This window comes from Zea mays, chromosome 4, assembly GCF_902167145.1.
Source record: "Zea mays cultivar B73 chromosome 4, Zm-B73-REFERENCE-NAM-5.0, whole genome shotgun sequence".
NCBI lineage: Eukaryota > Viridiplantae > Streptophyta > Magnoliopsida > Poales > Poaceae > Zea > Zea mays.
The window spans coordinates 9,091,676-9,113,779 of NC_050099.1; the positions used below are offsets into that span (position 1 = coordinate 9,091,676).

A 22,104-nucleotide genomic window follows, 5' to 3' on the forward strand; every position below is an offset into this window, starting at 1 on the left:
TATATATATATATATATATGGTTAGCAAGAGCTAACTAAATATGTGCAAAGCTAGCCAGACTGCCTGTGGTTGCATTGGATGATATGCCACCTGCTGTAGCACGAATGCATGCATGATGGAGCTTCTCTAACCAGCAGAGTTTCTGGCCAGGGGCTGAGCAGGTATGGAGCTGGGATAGTAGTAATGTGCAGTGCTCCAGCGCTTTCTGAAAGCTGTACATGTCATCGATCCATTGGCGCGCGCACACACACATGTACGTACGTATAAATGCATGACAAGCTAGCCAACAGTCTTGGCAACTCCATTGGCCACCACGAGGTTCTCGGTTGTTGTGCTTAGGCAGTACATAGAGTTCTCTCTACTCTCACAATCAACCTTACAAATATTTTAGAAAATCAGGAAAAAGTAGGCAATGTGCGCAAACCTTGAATCAGCAATTAATGTATTTTAGTTTGAATGCACCCGCTTTTAACTTGGATCTGCTGCTGTTGTTTCGGCCAAAATAAGGACCGACAAAAGTGATTAATTCCCTATTGCCGAGCCCACACACTAATTCCCATCGGTATTTATTCTTGTGGGTATTTGAAGAGGCCAATGAGAGTTATTTAATCCCCATCGGCTAGCTGACTTCTTGGCCGGACGATGGAAATTAACTTAAGTTGGCTTTGCCACTAAAAAAATAGCACTGACGGTTGATAACGGAATCCGTCTGTAAAAAAATGCACCCCACTGTGCAGGTTTTGGCGTAAAGCAATTCCCGTGCATCGTCGTCATCAACACACTCGGGAAAACTATATATAGAATCCATAATTGAGAGGGGAAAGATCCCGTGCAGAAATCTTTTTAATTTACTGAATCTTTCTGGAAAACTTTTTCTTTACTAAATCATTTTGGGGGAACATTTTCCTTTACTAAATTACTAGGAGGCTGACATGAAGGGCCCTTCTTCCCTGATCCATTCTTCTTGCCCCGCGTCGGCCCCTAGGGTGGTCTATCTCGTCGTGGGCACATGGCTGGCTCGATCGGGTGGGGCGGGGTGGGCCTATATATATGGGATGCTGCCGCTATTGGCTAGCGAAGACGCGCACAAAGGTAAGTGTGTAAGGTTAGGAGCCAGTGTACCATCACATCAGATCAGATCGATCGCTTGCTGGAGCTTATAGGGGAGGGTAGGTGACGTGAGGAGGTGCGGCCTAGGCCTAGCCATGGCGGTGGCCCTGATGCTCGCTGCACTGGTTGTCATTGCAAGCGGCGGCACAGAGACGGGGCAGAAGCTGCCTGCTGGTAGTGGCAACGACGACGACCACTCAGCCGTTCTTAGCCGCCTGTCCAACATCATTGATCTGCCAGGGAGCTGGTCTGCGCACGTTGATGTTGTCGTGGTGAAGCGGTGCGGCGGCGTTGCTGCTCCGCCGCCTTGCTACACCAGCATCCAGGCAGCCCTGGATGACGCACCACAAGAAGCCGAGGAGGACAAGTACATCGTGCATGTGCCCTCTGGCATCTACAACGAGATCGTTAGCATAACAAGAAGTAACGTGATGCTAATCGACGATGGGGTCGGTGCCACCGTCATCATAGGGAACAAGAGCAATGCAACTGGCGTCCCCATGAACATGACGGTGACAGTGAGTGAGTAACTCTGGCGATCGATATTTCACTGTAGTTGAGTTGTCATGCATGCATACTATAAATCAGTACTATTAATTTGTTGCTGCTGCTGCTGCAGATGCCTTGGGTCACGGCTTCATAGCATAGAACCTGACAATCAGAAACATGGCAGGGCCGGAAAGGAGGTAGGACGTGGCGCTAAGGTCAAATTCGAACAAGTTGGTCGTCTACCAGTGCAGCATGGAAGGTCATGAGGACACCTTGTACGCGGAGAACGGGATCCAGTTCTACCTACATACCTTGATCTGGGGCACCGTGGACTTAATTTATGTTTGGCAATGCCCAGGCCATGTTCCAGAGCTGCCCGCTGCTGGTGCGCCGCCCACCGAAAGGCAAGCACAATGTGCTGACGGCGTAGGGTTGCAACAACGCCAGCCGCAAGTCCGACTTCTCGTTCCACATGTGCACCGTGGAAGCGGCGCTAGGCATGGACCTCCACAGCGTGGAGACCTACCTTGGCCGCCTGTGATACCCAAGTTTTAAAAAGAAGAGAAATTGAAGTTTACTCTTTTTTTCTTTGTTTTCTCTTGTGGGTCCCGTGCTATGGAGGGTTTTGGAATTTTAGGAGGTAAAGATCTGTAAAACAGTAAACTTTATGTTTGATGTGTGCGAGGGGGTCAGGAACTCTGGCGTATAAATGGTTTTGGGTCGTTGATCGTGATCCGGCGGTGGGAAGCCCACTACTTTCCCCCCCAAAACCCTAGCCGCCCCTCCCCTATTCCCCTTTGGTTGCAGCCGCCCCCTCCCCTATTCCCCTTTGTTGGCCGCCGCCCCCCTCTCTCTACCTCTCCTTCTTCCCCAAGTGATTGCAGCACTACCCCTCTACCCTAGCCGCCCCACCTCCTCTCCAAGGTGTAGCCTCCCCGCTTGGTACCCGTCGTGTGGGTGCGAGTCTTCCATTGGAGTTTGGAGGGAGGAAGAAGGAAGAAAGGAAGGAGGAAAGGAAGAACCCAAGGTGGTGGACTTCCGGATCGTACTTAGTACCATTCCAAATTCCTGGCGAAGGCAAGTAAATACAGTGGTGGTTGCTACCGTTTGGTTTGCATCCTATGCCCTATCATTGAGTATGCATAAGTATTAAATGTTTAATCATTGAATTCTATGATGAAGTTTATTTGTTCGAAAAATTCTCAATTGTCTAATATTGTGGATGATCATGATTTGGGAATGATATATGTGGTTGATTCCCATCTTGGATGAAGTTGAACTACCTTTTTGAATCACGTTATATGAAGTGTTGTAGGCATGTCATGCACATCGCATCATCCATCTTGCATTTTGAGGTTATGTCAGGAGCTTATGGTCCGACTGTACCGGTACATTTTTAGCATCATATGTTGCCTGAGGAGGGGTACAATGCGGCTTCATATCCTTAGAGGTATGAAGGCAGAAGTCATCCTTGCATTTGCACTCATGAGGTATATATGAAGTGTGACACACTACTACATATCATGTTATATGAGATGGTTAATTTTTAGTTATTAAGACGCTTATAAAGTGTCCAAATTTGATGGAGTCATAAAAGATGTCCCACATTTAAGACGGTTGTAAATTGTCTTAAAAGATATTATATAAGACCGTTTTTAATTTATAATCGTCTAAAAAGGTATTTATTTAAGTCATTTTGTCCGATAAACCATCTTAAATTATGTTTTTGTTTAAGACACTTTTTCTAAAAATCGTCGAGAACATGAACATTATAAGTCACAAAGTATTTTTCAAACTATCTAGAATATCCTATAATAATGGACGCTTGCAATAGGAAAATCATCTTATTTAGGCGACTGATATTGGATGTTTTAGAAATCGTCTTATTTAGGAGACTAATATTGGACGTTTTGGAAACCATCTTATTAAGATTTAAATTAAATGACTTACATGGCAATACATCCTTCAATTTATATTCATTTTTGAGATACCACATTATAATAATTTGAAAGAGAAATATATATACACATATATATAATAACATTATAAATAATATAATATATAAGTACCATTGAATATCTCATAAATAAACATTGTCAAAATACTCATGCATAAGTGTACTCTAAATCCAAACTAAAACACTAATTAGAAAACTTAGTCATCAACTGTTTGCGTTAACATTGAGCCTAAGTATATGAATTCAAGTCTCCACACTTATGTGGCCATCAAAACTTAAGTTCCATTCTATCTTTTCCCATACAACATATAGTTGAATCCAATAATTGGTAGTTAGACATAGTCGAACACCTCACATTGTAGTTGAACACCTCATATTGTGTATCCTATCAAAATGAAGGCATAAAAAATAAGATAAGAGATATGTATAAAATAAAACCAAAACAAACAGAATGTGTAAAGTCATCTCTACTATACAAATGCATCTATACCTAACATTCTGGCTCATTATTGCATCATGTTGGGCTGGTATCTTCATCAGTGCTTCCCATGTGAATTCATCCTCCTTGTCGCTTTGTGGCATTTCCCTTGGCATAATGTCAGTGAATCTTCATCAGTGCTTCACCTGTATGTGGTGTGTTTGAGTATGAAGGTCCTTGTTTTTTGTAGCAAGTCCATAATCAATTATTGTGATACCCAATTTGCAAAGAAGAGAAGTTGGAGGTTATTCTTTTTGTTTTTTTTTTCTCATTCAGTTGTTGCGTTTTGGGGATTTGGGATTTGAGAAAAATCATTCACCAGTAGGGCAGTAGAATTTATTTGGTTGGGCGCTTGCGACCGGGTCAGGAGCTGTCGCGTGGGCGAGTTGGGCCGCGATTCGTGATTTGGCCCACTAACCTTCCCTAACCCTAGCCGCCCTTTTCCCCCTAACCCCTCCCCCCTTTGTGCAGCGCCCCCCCCATTCTCCCTACCCTTTGGCCGCCACCCCCCTCCCATCTCCTCCTTTCTCAAACCCTTGCAGCCACACACCTAACCCTAGCCGCCCCCCCATCTCCTCCTCCCAAGGTGCCATTCGTTGCCGCTCGGATCTACGTCGCGTGGTGCAAATCTTCAATTGTTTTCGGTGGAGGGAAGAAGGGAGGAAGGAAAGGGGGAGAACCCAAGGTGATTTTTGTGTTTATCTCTTGTTCATTTGTGCTGCAATCCAATTGATTAGATGTTGCGTATGCGATTGGGTAGAGGGGCTGTCCAGAATTTTAGGTGGTGGACGAACAGCAGTAGTTCTAGCAGTTTCTGGGCATTTTTCGTGGGGAATTAATGGGAATCAGTTTGGGAATCATGTAGAACTTTGGCATACCTTTCCAACGAGTATTTATGCGCTCAATTCGGAGTTATAAATTAAATGATATCGCCATTTGAATCCGGGTATGTGGCTGTCCAAAAAAACATATTTTCAGGTGGACGAACAGCAGCAGTATTAGCAGTTTCTGGGGATGTTTCGTGAGTAATTAGTGTTAATCAGTATGAGAATCATGTAGTGCTTTGTCTTACCTTTCCAACAAGTACTTATGCACTCGATTCGGAATTATATTTTAAAAGTTATCGCTGTTTGAATCCGGGTATGTCGCTGCCCAAAAGAGAAAAAACAGAGAGCAGGGTTTATCTTGTGGACCGTTTAGGGGTAATTAGATGTTAGAATTTAATCATAAATTGTATACAAAACTTGTGGGGAATTTTATGTAGTTGTTTCTGGAGTTTTTGTTTTTCACCACTGCTGCGTTAATTTTAAAGTTATGGAATTGTTAAGCAGCGCCGCTGCAGTTTGGTGGGTGTGGGGAGAATTATTACCCGCGGCGGGGTTTGAGACTGCGTGTAGGTGCGACGTTATTTTTGGGCTTATTATGTGATATTGGTGCACTAAGTTGGGTGTCAAAAACAGGTGGTAGACTTCCGGACCGTACTTAGGGATTTGCCCAAACTTCCGGTGAAGTCAAGTAAAACAGTGATGGTTATTCTGTCTGTCGAATGAAGAGTCTTATACTTGATTATGTTGTGTTGTTGTGTTCGTATTCATACTTTTAATTGAGTACCATCGTTTGAAGATATTCATGTTTTATTGATTACATATGTGGAGTCTGTGGTTGACCATGTTACTCAAGTGGTTATTATGTGGAATGGGTGGAGGTATATGTCTAGCACATTTTACATGGGATGAACTCATGTTGTTGACATGCATAATGCATTCATTATTCATTGCATGGAAGTTCGTCGTGATCTTATGGTCCTACCGTACCGGTACATTGAGCATCATATGTTGCCCGAGAAGGGGTATGATGCAGCTTCATATCCTTAGAGATATGAAGGCAGAAGTCATTATTGCATCTGTAGCCATGTGCATTCATGGGAGGGGTGTGGAATATATTATGTGGATGTGGATAATGTGGATTTTTACATTGTGATTCTTCTTGGCGTTAAGTAATTAGTTATATGTTTACTTGCTGCAATTTAATATTCAAGAAGAAAGTTTTGAACTACGTGGTTGTTTAAGCACAGTTGATTTACAATGTCCAATTTGTTGTTTGCTCTGTTTACTTGCTGAGATGTGTCATCTCACTCTTGCATTGTTTGATGCAGGCACCTAATTTCTGCTTTGGGAAAAGAGGGATGTAGCAGCACGACCACTACACCTTTAATAAAGGAACCACTACTTAATAATGTTGTTAATCAGGGAGGGTCAAGTCTAGGGAATTACTATGTTCTAGCTTTTCTTGGTGGTTGAGCGGTTTTGGGGTGGGCTGAGTTACTTATATCTTTTTTCTATTTGGTCATGAATGTGTTTTACCACTTTTGCATTTAGATTCTACTACGTGAATTATCTGTCTTTATATCCTGTATGAACTCCATGTTTTCCCCCTTGTTATGCTATTTTCAAGGGAGGTACTGCCGGATTTTGCAATATTTTCTCTCTTTATTACATCTCTTGTGTTGCATAAGTTTAGTGGGAGGAGTTTTTGGTAACATCCAATCTGTGTGACCAGTGGGGGTGTTACAATTATAAAGACCAGTTTCTGTGTGTTTGTTATATGTTTTTACTATTATTTATTGATGAATAAGAATTTTTGGGTTTATTACCAGACATTAGTCCAGTCTGAGTTCTAAATGAAAACTTCCTTGCTAAGATTCACTTGTATGGGATGTGTTTATGAGTCTGAATGTCCTTGTATTTCTTAGCAAGTCCATAATCATAGACCTATAGAATAAAAATGAGATATGTTTTTACTATTTCTTATTGACGCATGAGAATCTTGGGATTTATTACCATACATTGTTAATATTAGAGAAGTAACTACTATGTTCTGTTTATACTGAAAATACCAGAAGCAGATGAAATACAGGGGTTAATCAAACCTGATTAGCTTTCTGACCAGAAGCTAGTATCAAATTTCAGAAAGTTGACTATGGAATATGGAATGGATGAACTCGACGGTTGATCAGTAAATCAGTAAGCATAAGTACTATTTTCATAGAAAATTTCCTGTTGCAGGAAGCAAACAATTTTTCTACAATTGGGCCAAGAAGATCAATCACCATAACATGGTATTCCTCATCGACACCATACCACTTGAGGTGTGGGATATCATCTATACTTCAAAAAATCAGTGGCTTAAAAATAAGCAGTCACAAGGTGTGGTTATGGATCACTGTAAATAAACATATAAATCTCAATCCACTTACTTCCACTCTGTAGTAGCGTCTGAACTCTAGATTCATAATGCAGTCGTGGATGTTTTGTTTTCACAGTTCTTTGAGTTTTGGGATGAGCCCTTCGACTTCAGCAGTTTTGAGGAGCTAGTTCTGATCATCACATATATTTAGTTGATGAAATATGTAAACAGAAATTGACACAAAACATTGCCTATAATAAACACATGAAACTGAAACATGATAAAGAAGAAATTCTTTGCTAGCTTACCTCAATGTAACTTCAACATCAACATCGTAGATTCTGGACAACTCGTTTCGGAGTAGCTCTTCATCATGATACACAGGAAATATTCAGGATGCTAAGTTCATTGCTCATATCGACTTTGGATTTTAACAAAATAAATCTAGATATGCTTTTTACAAACTATTTCAACACAAACTCATAGATCAAATATGTTATCCTGTGTATGCAAGCATGTCTTCATTGTGCACGTCTTTATTTATGTTCATATGAATAATATGTAATTAGTAATCTATGTCATACCTCGACCTGCATAATACTTTGCACATGACAGACAATCAAATATCCATATATCTGCCCCCACATATTTTATCCAACGTGAGCTGAATTATCCCGATAATAACCTATTTACATTATTTTTTGTTCTTAAATCTCTTAAACTTCATTTTGCAGGTCACTCGAGGATAAATATCTAAATTGTTTTTTCCCTCAACAATCTAGAATGGCATCAGGCTTACTGAAAATAGAAACCTTATTATGTATGAACTTTTTTTGCAGAAGTAGTTCTTTTCAGATCTAACTATACCTATGTAATAATATTTTCATAGTAACACAGAGACTTACAAAACAATTATGTCAAGACAATTCTAGACACATTTCATCCTCTCCAAATATCACTATAATGTATGTTCTCATACATTTATGCTATGCATTTCAGTTTTTACCTAAACATCAACTATATCTATAGTCTGTGTCCATACTGAATTGTGATTATGCATCCTTCTTTAATGGATACAATATTAATTGATGTTATATATTTGATCTTAGAGGTGTACAGACCTTTTTCTGTTTGAGGTGTACAGACCTTTTTCCTTTGAGACCAAGCTTTCGTATCTATGTAACCATGAGACTATGTTTTAAGTATTTGACAACAGTTCTCTTCATATTCTGCACTTAAATAACCATGCATTGTGAAAATCAGAACTGAATATTTCACTTTTTCTCAATGACAAATAAAATGAATTAATGGGCCAAAATTAAAATGGGCAAAGTGTAGATGTATTATGCAAACGTACCTCTTGTAATTCAAATCCAAGTTGTTGAAAATTTAGAGATGTTTTTTTGTTCAATGCAAGGGGCCAATATGCAGAATCGATTAGAAAGTAGGTTAATTCCTATATAAAGACATTAATACCAGTAAACAAATACATGTAACTGTTGCAAGGTTCTAAAAAAACCAGACATAATGCTGTCATGCCCTTGCTGCAGTAGCGTTGTCTGTTTTTGTTTACGAATGGTGATGATGATAAGAGAAATATGAATTGAAGAAAATATAAACACAACTGCTTTGTTCAAATGCAACCAAATATAAAATGCTCAACTAAATGCACTTATAAAGATATTACTCTTGCAAGGTAACAATTGCATTTTTTGTGTGAATGTGTAAGATGGTAAGGATAACAAGACAATACAACGATTCGAATAGCAGCTGAGATAAAAAAAGCTTTGAATGAAATGCACCTCCTGATTATGTTCAATATCCCATTTTTGCTCTGTATCCCTGATTGCAACCTAATGAAAGCTGCAAAAGTAGAAACTTAAACAGATGTGAGGTTAGTAATGATACTGTAAGTTAGTTGCACAGCTATTCCAATAATAACCGAGACCAAAAATAAGATTTGAATGAAATACACACCTAATTATGATCAATTTCTCTATTTTTGCTATCTGTTTCTGATTGCAACATACTGAAAATTGGCAAAGTAGAAACTAAACAAATGCTGAAATAATAAATGTTTATTAACTCAGCTCTTGCAGTCGTGCAAACCAAATAGAGGGATGCAAGAAGCAGCATGGTCACGGAGAATGACAAAGTAGATAGAAGGTAGTGCTAACTATATCCAACAGAAGGAGAATGTCAGTTGAATCCAAATGATAGCTGACAACTTACAACAGAAGTATAACCTTTTCGCCTCTTTAACAACGATGACACAACAGTCGTGTAACAGAGCAAATCGAGCATTCCGGGAAAGGTTGTGCCGGTAGATACGCGAGTAGACGGCGTGAAGCGTGGCCCTAGTCCAAGAGGACACGACCTCGTCGATCGAGAGCGCCGTGATGGCTGCTGCCGCTAGAGTTGAGCGCTGAAGGCGAGGTCTCGCTAGCGAGGCAACAGACAGCAGGGCCGGTGCCCACGATCGGGGGCAAGGGGGAGGTTGAAGCCGAATGCGGCGACGACGGCGCACCTTGGCGATACCGGGTGCAGAAGAGGGTTGAGGGTAGGAACCTGGTCTTCAGAGAAGGTTGTGCCGGTGGATAGGGAACAGACGGCATGGAGCGCGGTGGCGAGTAGGGCGTCACCCTAGTCTAAGGACACGACCTAGTCGACCAAGAGCATCACGATGGTTGTTGCCGCCAGGGCCGAGCGCGGAAGGCGAGGTCTCGCTGATGGGCACCAGGCCTATGCTGGGACGACACTGGGCGACAGGAGTGGTCGGAACAGCGGTGGCGCCGAGAGCCTGATCTTGCCATGGGAGGCGCCCCCTCTTTTACCTTTCTTACAACACGTTCAAAGGTCCTCTAGAAGAGTCGAGACTTGACTCACCTCTGGCTGATATGCAGAGGGCATTTGGCAACCGTTGAGCCACAATCAAATGGCTAAGAAAGCAATTGATGACGTGGACGCATGTCAGGCGATGTTTTGTACCGGTTTTAATAATTGTAGTGTATGCCTGTGTATTAGTCTATCTTTCTCATGCATCTATCAAAAGAATAGTTAGATAAAGAACAAAATGTAGACACGTTTATAGAAAATGGTACATCTCACTCACAGTATCCAACAATTAACCCTAATCCCGTAAATGATAGGAAAAAAACAAAATGATGATTTAGGTCTGTTGTGTGACACATTAATGATCGGGTCGCATGTGGGTCCATTTTACTATATATATCAAGTTGTAGAGATAAGTTTTACATTTTATATCATATATATCACCAAACTAAGCCAAATTCACTATTTACTATGTTTTTCACAATATGTCTTATTAGAAATTTCATATGAAGGCAGTTTCATATTTAGAAGTGTCTAGATACTCACTAAAATCTAAGACAGTTCTTATAGTCTAGACGACTCTAATAATATCTTTATTTGAGATGGTTTCATATACAAAAGTGTCTAATATACTGACCAAAATCTAAGACAATTCTTACAATCTTAATGACTCAAAAGGTATATTTATTTGAGATGATTTTCAGTAACAATCCGCCTGAAATTAATATAGGACATTTCTTACGATGTAACTGTCTCAAAACACTTCTTTTATTTAAGACGGATCACCAACAAATCGTCTTACCTTACTCATCACCATATGATAAAAGACGCTTCTATAAAATACACTGATATCTGTCTTAAAATGTGTGTCTTAAATAAGCATATTTCTAGTAGTGACATTACTATGTTACTATTGTGGTTTCTACCTGCGAGGTGGGGTAACTAGGTGTGTTGTACGTTGTATTCGTGCTGCAACTTCATAATAAGAAGGTTGTGAAATCAAGTGGTGGTAAAACAATGTTCTTATGTGGTTAAACAGTTTGATATTATTTTACTTGCTGAGATGTGTCATCTCACTCTTGCATTACTTAATGCAGGTACTTGATACATGTTGGGAATGAGGGGAGTAGCAGCACGTCCACTTTCACTCTCATAATAACGCTGCCTAGGCGCAGCCATGATTTAATTAGAAACATGTTGTCAAAGGATGTTTGTTTTTTAACTAGTTGTGTGCACTCGTTAATTCAGTTCATGTCGCATGTTTAACTTCTCTTTGCTAGCCGATTAATAATACTTAGTATGTTTTTTTGCCATGATATAAACACTGTTGCCCCCTCATTTATGCAATCTTGCAAAGGAGATGCTACCAAAATTTTATATATGGATGTCAGAAGTGTAGTTCAGTATCATTCCGGGGTGTTTGTGGATCCCGGGGTGTTACAGTTGGTATCAGAGGATAGGCTTTAGATTCTACGCAATTTGAAGATAAATTTGACACACTTGCACAAATAGGAAGGCTATGGGTTCGTATACCTTTCATATTAGTATTTTATTGTATAGATGACTAGAATTTCCTTACTCCAAATCCCTTTATGGTTTGATGGGGTATGTCGTTAACGACTTAATGCTTGATATGATATGTTACTTCTATTTAATATTGGTTTCTTGATGTGGTTGTTATTGAAGTTATTATGCAAGTGAAGCTACTAATGTACTTGTTTTATATACATATCATCATGATGTTTTTTTGGATGCAATGTTTTCAAATCTCTGAGCTATTACTATCATATATTTATATATGCTTGACTGTGGATGTTTTTTTTTCAAAAAAGATTCTTGGGTTCTAGTACTTGTAGGACCGAATGTTTATTGAGCTTGTGTATATTGGGTCTAATCCGACTTGGTGTAGTGTGAAAACACTATATAATGTAGTGTTGTTGAGTTTGATTGACTGTTGGGTTACAACCCAACTCATCAGTGTAATATTTCCATGGATGCAATGCTTTGCACCTCACCTTTTTTTGGCTAGTGTGGCTACTTGCTAACTTGATATTAGTATAAAATTGGTTTGTCTATATAGAGCAAAGGCAACGTTGTAATGTCTATGAAATCTTGAGACTGGTAGAACTCAAGTGAATTTGTAAGATGACGTAGATAGATAAGTCCAACCATGTTTACCTGATAGGTTTTCTTATTGTGTGCAACCTTATTTTTAACAATAAATAGGATGGTTTCAAGTGGATTTTATGTCGTGCATGTTTTCCTTCTATGGCTTGTTTCAATAGCCATAAAGGCTATGCATAATTTTTAGTTGTTGCAGGCTAGTCGTGTGGACGATATTGACAACCTGTTTTATATATTTTTTTTATTTGCCGACATTGTATGGTAGTTTGATTTCTTTTTGTGATCAGTTTCTCTATGCATGCTTGTTGAATCATTATTTGCACCGCTTTATCTTAAATGAAGTCAATGCTTAACTGGGAGTTGCTTATGTTGTTGCATCGGATTGAGATTTTTTTATATGAAAGATGGTTTGATAGATTATGTATGTCTACTACTTTGAATGCATCCTATGATATCATGAGGTACAAATTGTTCAAGTGCAGTAATAGGAGGTTTTGTTGTATGTGAGGTTAATCAAGGTAGTTTGGTTATGTGGATTGTCTTATTGAAGTCCAATTACTCCTATTGAGCATAGTATCGTGTTATTATTTTAGTATTGAAAGTAATATTTATGAAGCTTTTGCATGAGTCTGTGTCAAGAAGTACATTAGTTTTTCTTGTTGTTATCCCTCCATTGCTTTATGAGTGTTGCAAATTTTATCGCTTTTGAGAGGAGAAAAAGACGTTATATGACATGAGCACCATTTGATTCACGTCAACAGAATAGTCGTGGAGATCTCTAGTAGTTGGATTCTAGTGTAATAACAACCATGTTTTATAGTGCTAGAGACGGGTATGTCAGGTGTTTCATACATTGTCGATACATGGATGTTTGACCTTAGTGGCATTAACAAACGAGGTTGTTGAATTCGTTGATTGTTGTGCTTAGTGTTCTAACCTATTAGGTAAAGTGTTGTTTAAAGACATTGGGGAGTTGCATCCCCATTTGGTAGTGGAAAACACTACTACAGATCATGTTATATGAGACGGTTAATTTTTAGTTATTAAGACGCTTATAAAGTGTCCAAATTTGATAGAGTCATAAAAGATGTCCCACATTTAAGATGGTTATAAACCGTCTTAAAAGATATTTTATAAGACGATTTTAAATTTATAACCGTCTAAAAAAGGTGTCTGTTTAAGTCATTTGTTTGATGACCCATCTTGAATTAGGTTTTTGGTTACGACACTTCTTCTAAAGAATCATCTCGAATACGAATATTATAAGACATAAAGTATTTATCAAACCGTATAGAATATCCTATAATAATAGACACTTGCAACAAGAAAACCATCTTATTTAGAGACTGATATTGGATGTTATGGAAACCGTCTTATTAAGGTTTAGACGAAATGACTTACATAACTAGACATTCTTCAATTTATAATCATTTTTGAGATGTCACATTATAATAATTTAAAAGAGAAATATACATACACACACATATTTAATAACATCATATTTAATGTAATATAGATAAGTACAATTAAATGTCTCATAAATAAGCATTGTCAAATAAATCATACATAAGTGTACTCTAAATCCAAATTAAAATACTAACTGAAAAACTTATCATCAGTCGTTTGCGCTAACATTGAATCTATCTAAGCATACTAGAATAGAAGGTGTGTTATCGTCGTGCCCCCATCAGAAAGCGTTTGTTTCAAATGTAGAGCTTTAGCTAGATTCATCAGTCTGCGTTGCAGGGACAACCTTAGAGTTGATGCTGCTGTCACCTTCGAGAGATGGTGAATCAAGTGCAGGTTTCTTAGCAGCAGGTTCAGCAGAGATCGGCTTGATGCTAGCTCGTTTGACGCCTCTGCCTACAACCCCAAGGTCAGTCACAGTGCTTCCAGAGCTTCTAGTTGTCGCTGCCGTAGACATAATCGAGGAGTCGAATCCATTGCTTGAGGTTGCTATCTGGGAAGAAGTAAAAGATGCAGCTTTTGGCATCACTTCAGTTACCCTGGACACAATTGCCTTCACCATCTCATCCATGTCAGCGCTTGGGTTTGCTTCAGACAGGTCCTCAAGATAAATGCAAAACAAATTAGAGATGTCATTGGCCCTTAGAGCTAAGATAAATCATCTTCATTATCGATACAATAAGAGGCACATGAAGCAAAATAAATTGCATCTGTAACTGTTTACCTTCTTCTCAAGATCAGGCAATATGCTAGTAAGCTGCTCAAGCTCTTTTTCAACGGTAGATTTTTCTGAGCCTCCTTCAGCTTCAGCAGCAGATGCATCACCACTATCTATACCAGCCAACAAAGCATCCTTGGAACTTTTCAGGTTCTATATGCGTGACTTGCATAGCAAAATTGCTTTTGCACAGTATGAAATTGCATCTCCGATCTTGGAAACTAGTTCATAAACCAAACAAATGCGGAAGTTTCTAAGACCAGATTAAGGCAAATAACAAAGGAAGATCAACAAACTGACCCTGGGAAGCAATCATATCATCTAAAGTAGCATGTGCGTTCAAGTAAATAATGTTATGGATATGCATTCCACCAAAACAACTGAACTAATTTATTGAATATAAAAAAGGCATTCTTTACCAACCCAAATTTTAAGTTTATCAGGCTACAAATAACTATAAAATAAAGGCATGAAAAATAGAGCAAGGCACGACCAGGTTGCAGATACGTATTTATGTAATAATACTATCTCCAGACTCTAGTCATTATATATGACGTAAGAATTACATTCAAGTCAATTTGATGATCATAATGTCATATAATTCTGTCTGCAGGTTGTAATATCTCTCTTTAGCACACAAAATAGTGTAACTATGACAAAGAGGATACAATTCCACAACTCGACGATGGTCAGGCTCAACCAAATGCTCAAACATGGATAAAGCTTTCATTCTGGTTCTAATTATTGAATGCCATATATAGCTACAAGAATAGCGTGTGACAAATTTGAGCAACAAAAAATCAACATCAAGATATCAGAACATACTGATAAGAAGCAATGAGTTAGGTAGTGATGTGAAATTTAGACTATGAAAATAACTAAATATTAATCAAAAAAATGTGGGTAACAGTGAACTTTGTTTAAGCATAAGAGCTTACATCAAAAGGAAGTACAGCAATCCGGATTCCATCAATATGTTGGACCTGGGATCCATGCTGTCCTCGACATATCAAGGCACTAAGACCAGTAAACCAAGCCTCCGCCTCAACTTTATTCTTGTAGATCTTTGAAATCAAGGGAGCCCATGAGAATCCTCCAATTGAGGCTAATAATATAACCGCTAGTCCTAGTAAGCTGACCTTCCTTTCTTCATTCATCTCCATCGGGGAGCCATCAAGTGCGGGAGACGGGCATGGGCGGAGGCGCTGAGGGAGCAGACGCTAGCCATCGAGAGCGAGGGGAGGAAGAAGAGTGTATGTGTACTGTCGTGTGGCGGTGGCGGTGTGGAGTCCCGGGTAGAGGGAGGGGTGGTAGGAGCCTAGCCATGGCATCCAAGACCAGCGGCGAGCAGAGCTCACGCCCGCAAGAAAAAGCCACCATGGCAGCAGCTCGCCCTACACATGACTAAGAGGGGCGCCTGCCTCACAGACGGAGGACGGCGCTGTGGGCCTAGCCGAGCCATGATGGCTTCACCCTAGGAAGCGGTGGCGAAGGAGGAGGAGCAGGAGGAGGAGGTGGTAGGGTTTGGGTGAGATGGGTGAAAGGGGGCTGTGATGGTCGAGGGGGCCCCAACCCAACCGAACGTGGTTGGGGTTGGTGCGAGGACTGCAAGTTGATTTGCGAGAACTCAAAGGGGGTCCGTAAAATTGAGGCCAACACGCACGCATCATCACACGATGGCATTTTGACACTTGACACCCGTGAAATGCCAAGAGGGAGTGAATCAAGATCATCTTTTAAGGAACCTGATTAGAAGGAATCATTTAGACGTTGTGTTTTTTAGTCTGAATCTCTGAAGTAGCCCGATTTTTAGAGTTTAACAATGTAAATATAAAAAGCACTGATACATACAACATATGTGTATACCTTCCTAAACCCTACGATATGTAAATGATAGGAATTAAAGTAAAATGATGACTTAGGTCAGTTATGTAACACATTAATGATCGAGTCGCATGTGGATCCATTTTACCATCTATATCAAGTTATAAAGATAAGTTTTACATTTTATATCATATATATGGTCAAACTAAGATGGATTCACTATTTACTACGCTTTTAACAAGATGCCTTATCATAAATATCATACAAAGACGAGTTCATATTTAGAAATGTCTAGTATACTCACTAACATCTAAGACGATCTTTATAGTCTAGACGACTCTAATAATATATTTATTTAAGATGGTTTCATATACATAAGTGTCTAATATACTAACCAAAATCTAAGACAATTATTGCAATCTTAATGACTAAAATTATATATTTATTTGAGATGGTTTTCAATAACAATCCATCTTAAATCAATATAAGATATTTATTACAATGTAAATGTCTGAAAACACTTCTTTATTAAAGACGGATCTCCAACAAACCATCTTACCTTACTCATCACCATATGATAAAAGACACTTATATAAAATGCACTGATATGTGTTTTAAAATGTGTGTCTTAAATAAGCATATCTCTAGTAGTGAAATCCTAGTGTTGATTGCACCTGCCAATGCCTTGGGTTTCCTTTTATATTGTTTTTTATGTGGTTAAGGTGTTGTTTGGTTTTGGGAGTCATTTTAAGATAGTTGGAGGCTGAATCAAGCTTCACTTATCTAGAATGTTTTGTAGTAGGTTTCTTCATCTTTGCATAGGATGCTTAATCACCCAGTTTGGTCTAAACATTTGAGAGTTATGGGTTTCCTATAGCAGCCTTAATTTTGTATGGAAGAATAGGCATTGAAGACGGTATAATTTGGTCTATGTTGGATTATGAAAGTTTTAGTAATTTCATGATCTTTCCAAAGAGTATTGGTTTGTAATTTTCACCGCATATAATTGGAGTTAGGCTGCTCTGAAGTTGTTGCACCGTTGTGTCTGAACTTTAGGTGTTGTTATAACCACCAATAAATCGACCATGTTTGATAGTTTCAGAGCCCAAATTTGGGAATTCTCTTTAAGCAAAACTTTTAGATCTTCTCAGTACCTTTTTAATGGGTATTTACTTGTAATTGTCTGTTAAATAGATTGGGAGAGGTGGTTGTCCGGATATAAGTCGAATCTCTGATGTGCAGTATCTTAGGCTGAGATTAGCTGTAGGTCATGCAGAGTTGAGGGCTCTAAAGATAAATTTGGGCGCAACTTTATTGCAAAAGTCATGGACAATTTCCAAACTTTTCCAATGCGTGTTCGTTGTAGTTGTAGGTTGAGTATAGCAGGAGTTATAGGATTTCGAATTTTAATTGTCCATTGTTCCTATCCTATCAGTTTTGCAACAAAGCAGTTGCATTGTTTTATCGGTTTGGAAACCAATTCCGAGACACTCATTATAATAAAAGTTTTAGGGAATGTTATGCAATGAGATTATATTTGCAAAATTGTTAGATGCTGAGAGTTATGAGGTTTTGAATTTATGGGTCATGTTCCGTCAGGTTCTGGTGGCAGATCATGTATGTCGCCTTACAAGTCAAATTAAAAATGGGAGATAAAATAAAACTTTGTTTATCCTTTGAATACGAAAGTTGTAGATCATGAAGTTTAGATGATTTTACAATATTTCTTTGTTATCATTGCTTTTATAGTGAAAGAGGTAGAAACAAAATGAACATTTGTGCTGTTGATTGTCAATTTTCTATTTAGGGATATTTCCATAGGAGTTTGGTTTAGTTATGGTGACCTCTTTCGCAATCCATGTTAATTACGTTGTATGGTGGGAGGGAATAGACGTAGTGGTTGTGATAATTATCTTGTTTATGTATATGCGGAGCGTGGGCTCAAACACAGAGATAGCGAGGGACGTTTGAATAGGCCAATATGTATTCTTGTTAAGCCATGTTTTCTGGTCTTGGCGTGATTGCATAAGTACGAAATAGTTACGTCGTGTGAAGTCTTGGTTGAGATGCAAATTGTGTGAGTTATTGGATGGATATATATATATATATGCTTAGTATAATTAAAAAAAGAGTTCTTCTATGGGATGATATAATGTATAGAATGTGCTTGGATGAATATATGGGGAGGCATAGTATACTTAAATCGATTCTTGCTTGCATGATGTGAGATCAGGCTTAAAATGGTTTAAAAAGTTAGCATATTGCTTCTATCCTTATATTTGTTCTAAGTGTCTCATAATTATGAACCTAAAGTTATTAGTCCTTCGATGAACGCTTAATCTTAGAAGAGTATAGAACCTGAATAAATCTATTGCTTGCTGTTTGGGACTGCATGACCGGTTTTAGTTATGCAGCTAGTTCAATGAAGTAAACCATGTTTTCTGTAGAGATGTTGTATGTAAAAGTTGTAGCCAACTTCTTCATCTTACTTGTGTAAACATTTCATGACCATAGGTCTAGTAGTTTGGAAGTTATGATTTTCTCAATTCCAGTCTTGGAATCTGTCCAAATTCTGTACAGATTTCGAAACTGACCTTGTTTGCCTAAGTTAAACTTCGAATCAGTTCTTATAAATTATAAAGAAGTTGTAGTGCTTTCCCTAAGCTTTCCAAAAAAAATTGGATCACCCTTTTTGGTGACCTATAAGTTAAGTTACAGCTCTTTTAAGTGGAATCTTTGAATGTGTCCAAATTTGGACAGCAGAGCCCTTCTTATGTCTTTTGATCTTGATATGCATTGAATTAACCTGATATGTTTATAAATAAAATATAGAAAATTCTACTAGCTTTCTAAAAAGTCTAGGAGCACCTGAATTGGATGACTGAGACTTCAATTATGGATTTTTGAAGTGAGTAGTTGAATTATGTCCAAGTCTGGACAAAATTTACCTTTAGCATTGTTTGATCTTACTAAGTGCCAAATCTTGTTGTGATGATAATACCAAGGGTATAGTGTACTTTATAATATTTTCATAAAGTCCTAGTTTACTATTTTTGGATGCATATTTTTTGGAGTTAAGAGCAAAACAATTAACTGTTGTGCTGCTGTCCAGAATTATGCAAGCATTAAGTGGATCTTTTGAAGTTACTCTTGTTTGGATAAGATTGGTTTAGGCTATAGGAACACCATATGCATTGCATTCATAAGATATTCATTGAAGTACTTGCATGTGTCAATGTTGATTGGGTGTCAGGAAAGCTTTGTCCAAGGTATATAGGACCGTCTGCTATCTTAGCCCGTGTTGGAAGCTTGGCTTAGCACATGCAATTATCGGAATCTATGATCAGAGTACACCATGTATTCCATGTCTCTATGTTGAGAAAGTATTTGCGGAATCCAGATCAACAAATCGAGCTAGAGCCGATTCCGGTGTAGCAAGACCTGACTCTAGAGTGTCGTATGCTGTGTATCTTAGAATCCTAGGAGCTCGAGGAGCTGATGCGGCAGAAATACCTCGAACTTTTCGTTATGGGGTGAGTTTTTATCGTCGCTGATCTTTCCTTGTCGTTCTAATAGAAGCATCGGAATTCGAGGTCGAATTCTTTTTAAGGGGGGTAGAGTGTGATACCCAATTTTCAAAAAGAAGAGAAATTGAAGTTTACTCTTTTTTTTCTTTGTTTTCTCTTGCGAGTCCCGTGCTATGGAGCGCTTTGGAATTTTAGGAAATAAACATCTATAAAACAGTAAAATTTATGTTTGATGTGCGCGGGGGTCGGGAACTCTGGCGTAGGTATGGTTTTGGGCCGTTGATTGCGATCCGGCGGTGGGAAGCTCCCTCCTTCCCCCCCCCCCAAAACCCTAGCCGCCCCCTCCCCTATTCCCCATTGGTTGCAGCCGCCCCCTCGCCTATTCCCCTTTGTTGGCTGCCACCCCCCTCTCTCTCCTTCTCCTTCTTCCCCAAGTGATTGCAGCACCACCCCTCAACCCTAGCCGCCCCCACCTCCTCCTCTCCAAGGTGTAGCCTCCCCGCTTGGTACCCGTCGTGTGGGTGCGAGTCTTCCATTGGAGTTTGGAGGGAGGAAGAAGGAAGAAAGGAAGGAGGAAAGGAAGAACCCAAGGTGGTGGACTTCCGGATCGTAGTTAGTACCATTCCAAATTCCTGGCAAAGGCAAGTAAATATAGTGGTGTTTGCTACCGTTTGGTTTGCATCCTATGCCCTGTCATTGAGTATGCATAAGTATTAAATATGTTAATCATTGAATTCTATGATGAAGTTTATTTGTTCGAAAGTATTAATTCTCAATTGTCTAATATTGTGGATGATCATGATTTGGGAATGATATATGTGGTTGATTCCCATCTTGGATGAAGTTGAAGTATCTTTTTGAATCACGTTATATGAAGTGTAGTAGGCATGTCATGCACATCACATCATCCATCTTGCATTTTGAAGTTATGTCAGGATCTTATGGTCCGACCGTACCAGTACATTTTTAGCATCGTACGTTGCCTGAGGAGGGGTACGATTCGGCTTCATATCCTTAGAGGTATGAAGGCAGAAGTCATCCTTGCATTTACAGACATTTGCACTCATGAGGTATATATGAAGTGTGACATTACTATGTTACTATTGTGGTTTCTACCTGTGAGGTGGGGTAACTAGGTGTGTTGTATGTTGTATTCGTGCTGCACCTTCGTAATAAGAAGGTTGTGAAATCAAGTGGTGGTAAAACAATGTTCTTATGTGGTTAAACAATTTGATATTATTTTACTTGCTGAGATGTGTCATCTCACTCTTGCATTACTCAATGCAGGTACTTGGTACATGTTGGGAATGAGGGGAGTAGCAGCACGCCCACTTTCACTCTCATAATAACGCTGCCCAGGCGCAGCCATGATTTAATTAGAAACCTGTTGTCAAAGGATGTTTGTTTTTTTAACTAGTCGTTAGAAACCTGTTGTCAAAGGATGTTTGTTTTTTTAACTAGTCGAGCACACTGGTTAATTCAGTTCATGTCGCATGTTTAACTTCTCTTTGCTAGCCGATTAATAATACTTAGTATGTTTTTTTGTCATGATATATGTTTATACACTGTTGCCCCCTCATTTATGCAATCTTGCAAAGGAGATGCTGCCGAAGTTTTATATATGGATGTCAGAAGTGTAGTTCAGTAGCATTCTAGGGTGTTTGTGGATCCCGGGGTGTTACACCACCCCTATAGGAACTTCTTCCACGTCGCCTTCATCAAGAAGTCTCTCAGTCGCATGGTCAGCCCCAACGGCTGGGTAGCGTGGAACATGAACAAGGTCATCGAGGATACCACCCAGACCATCGTCTACCTGGAATACGGCAATGACAGCGCCGTTGCCGACACGTCCAGCCACGTCAAGTGGCTAGGATTTCGCATCCTAAACACCACCGCCGAGGCGGCCTCGTACACGGCGGACACGTTCATCAACGCGAGTAAGTGGGTCCCTGAGCCTATCCAGTACGACCACACCCTCAGCGCGGCGCCGCCGCCGCGCGCCAGACAATGCTCCGCTCGGCACACTTAATTTAGTACTGTACTACGTAGGCTGGTGTTCCATTTCGAGATCCCACCACCTTATTACTACGGCATTGTATGTCTCTAGTATCCATCCATGCATCATTGTATGAATTAAGGCATATTATGGCATGCATGACATCGTATATATCATGTATGCATGCATGTACCTGGACCTCTACCTCTATCTACCATTTCTCTACTGTTATTGTACGTACTCTCTCTGTATGTATGTCTATATATATATAGTATGTATACTCGATCTATATATATGGATTTTATCTACCATTATTTCATATGAGCTCTACACAAGTTGGTAATAGTATTGCTATATATAAGTAAGTCACCGGCCGGTCGACAAAATTTATACAA

The 22,104-nt window shown here is 39.3% G+C and overlaps 1 pseudogene; it reads left to right on the top strand.

Moving 5' to 3' along the window:
- The first annotated feature begins 1,051 nt into the window (after positions 1-1,051).
- On the top strand, positions 1,052-21,742 carry LOC118477047 (probable pectinesterase 56; annotated as a pseudogene).
- The last annotated feature ends 362 nt before the right edge of the window (positions 21,743-22,104 follow it).